Source organism: Euprymna scolopes, chromosome 30 (genome assembly GCF_053919585.1).
Source record: "Euprymna scolopes isolate OS-2025 chromosome 30, ASM5391958v1, whole genome shotgun sequence".
NCBI classification, from domain to species: domain Eukaryota; kingdom Metazoa; phylum Mollusca; class Cephalopoda; order Sepiida; family Sepiolidae; genus Euprymna; species Euprymna scolopes.
The window spans coordinates 60941130-60943829 of NC_136511.1; the positions used below are offsets into that span (position 1 = coordinate 60941130).

At 35.5% G+C, this 2700-nt stretch overlaps 1 non-coding gene across 1 annotated transcript; it reads right to left on the reverse strand.

Moving 5' to 3' along the window:
* Window positions 1-1750: 1750 nt before the first annotated feature.
* Window positions 1751-1821, reverse strand: Trnag-gcc (transfer RNA glycine (anticodon GCC)). The gene has a single exon. It is a non-coding gene; the product is annotated as a tRNA-Gly (tRNA).
* Window positions 1822-2700: the final 879 nt, after the last annotated feature.

The following is a 2700-nucleotide window of genomic DNA, read 5'->3' on the forward strand; positions in this document are numbered from 1 at the left end:
CCAATACATCGGAAAACACTGTATGTTTTTCGAGCTAAATAAGCATTTTACATTAAATAAAAACACAAAAAAGTATCCAGTTAGATTGAAAATTAACTTATCTTGCCTTTGATAACATTTATTTGTTATATATTTGTTTTTGTTTGACAACTTTTTCGAATCTATGTATACAGTAAAACAAAACACACCCTTTTTCATTTTTAACTCATTTTCCCAAACTTACCGTGTTAAGCAGAAAGTCCGGCGCCATTTAAAATTTCCCAATACATCGGTAAACACTGTATGTTTTCGAGCTGAATAAACATGGTACATTAAATAAAAAAAAAACACTAGAAAATTATCCAGTTAGGTAGAAAAGTAGCTTATCTTGCCTTTGATAACATTTATTTCTTATATGTTTGTTTTTTTGACAACTTTTCGAATACATGTGTACAAACCCGAATTATTTGCAATCACTAGTTGTTTTGTTTTATGGCATATCAACTCTTCCCAATAATTTAGCTAAAAATAGTAGGTTTCTATTTATTTATGATGTTTGGTTTGTATGTTTTATATTGAAAAATTCTTGTTTTTCTTTCAACTTCACAGAACATTATTATGGTTTGCAAAGATGAAGGAAAAAATCTAATGGCATTATTATTTCGTGCATTTTAGGGCAGGAAGCCGGTATCTTCAGGCAGCCTAATCTGTTAGCAATAGGTTTGTACTCACTGGAATTTGTCGCACAGGTCATCATCAGTGATTGCTTATTTGTCATAACCGGTGGTGTTCCCTGGATTTTGAATGACAATGAGCTTTCCTAGATTTCCAGTACTCTCCTCCTCTTTCCATAACCATTACAAATGTTTTTGCGCTTCCGCAACCGTCGTTTACCATTGATTTCTCGATAGTTATTCTCACAATGTTTCGGCTGATGTATCCTCCGAGCTTCTGTAAGGACCCGCGGCGTGACAGATAAAGATCTTGGTAAAATTCAGTTCTCTTATCGAGGCTGAAGGTTCAACGGCGCCCATAAGAAATCTTTTTTTTTTAAAGAAAAATCTTTAAAAATGTTTATGATGTATGCACCTGCGACTGCATAAACATGTCATATTCCAAAAAATCACGTACATTGATCAAGTAAATTGATCAAGTTTTTTTAAGAAAATCAAATTTTATTACATATTTTATCGAAGAAGTAGATGCGCCGCCATCTAAATTTAAAATGATAGACTGCTGGTGACACCTGAATTCTGTGAGAAGTCGATAAAATGTGCCATTAAATTTGCTTTTCTTAAAATAAAAGAAAACTACTTGATAAATTTACGTGCTTTTTGCCATATGATATCTTCGTTTGGACACAGGAACATACATAATAATTTTTAAAGATTTTTCTTGAAAATAATTTTTTTTATAGGCCCAATTGTAGACAAGCACCGGTTCAACCCCCAATACGGACGATGCTAAGAATACAACTGCAAATTACTTAAGATATCTACCCGGTCATGGCTGACGGGGCGAGAGCATACTACTTCCGTGGATTCAATAAAGAGTTCTGTTCGAAATACCGAGTAAATTCTAAAGTTCGAGAGCAACATTTCCGAAGTTAACAAGATACATCTAACGAAGGTCGGCAGTTACATCGGTCAAAACCTCGTTAGGATAACACTCAATATAATTACAGAAATTAAAGCCAGAAAAATCTAAAATTTAAACGGGGGGGGGGGGGGGGAAATAATGAAGAATCAAGTTTTACATTTAAAAAAATTCCTGCATCGACCGGGAATCGAACCCGGGCCGCCCGCGTGGCAGGCGAGCATTCTACCACTGAACCACCGATGCGAACTTGAGAGCCGTCTTTTACCTTGTATAAAATACGTATGCCTCAAAAGTAGTCATTGATCTTATTTTGGGTTTGTATTATTGCTCACATAGATTCGAAAAAGTTGTCAAAAAACAAATATATAACAAATAAATGTTATCAAAGGAAAGATAAGTTACTTTTCTGCCAAATTGGATATATTTTTTTGTTTTTATTCAATGTAACATTTTTATTCAGCTCGAAAAACATGTAGTGTTTACCGATGTATTGGAAAATTTAAAATTGCGCCCGACTCTCCCTTTAACACGGTAAGTTTGGGAAAAGGTGTTATAAATAAGAAACTAGACAAAATACTATAAAAAAATCCACCGAATATATGTCAACCTATGTCACGGTAACATATAGTGAGCGAATTTCTAACAGTATGTTGTCTAGATGCATTAAAGGTAATCAGCCACCTCTTTCCCCACTGTACCACGCGCTCAAGATCAGAGGAGAGAGAATCAGAGAGAACATCATCATTTACGGCCTTTGATGTGTTGCCATAGATGGTCGTGTCATCAGCATAGATGTCAACGAAAGATTTTAGTGTGTGTTTTGGGAGATCATTAATGTAGATCAGGAAGAGAGTTGGGCCCAGTATCGACCCCTGAGGGACACCAGCATTAATACTGTGGGCCTCTGATTTCTGCCCATCAATAACTACTCTTATGAGCCTATCTGAGAGAAATGACTTAATGATAGAGAAAACATTTCCAGTTATACCGTGATGGAAATCTTGTGTAGTAGGCCTTCATGCCAAACCTTATCGAAGGCCTTTGATATGTTGATAGCAATTGCCCTAGAAATGAAGCCTTTGTCGAGAGATTCGCTAATCCTAAACCGTTAGTACATCTGCT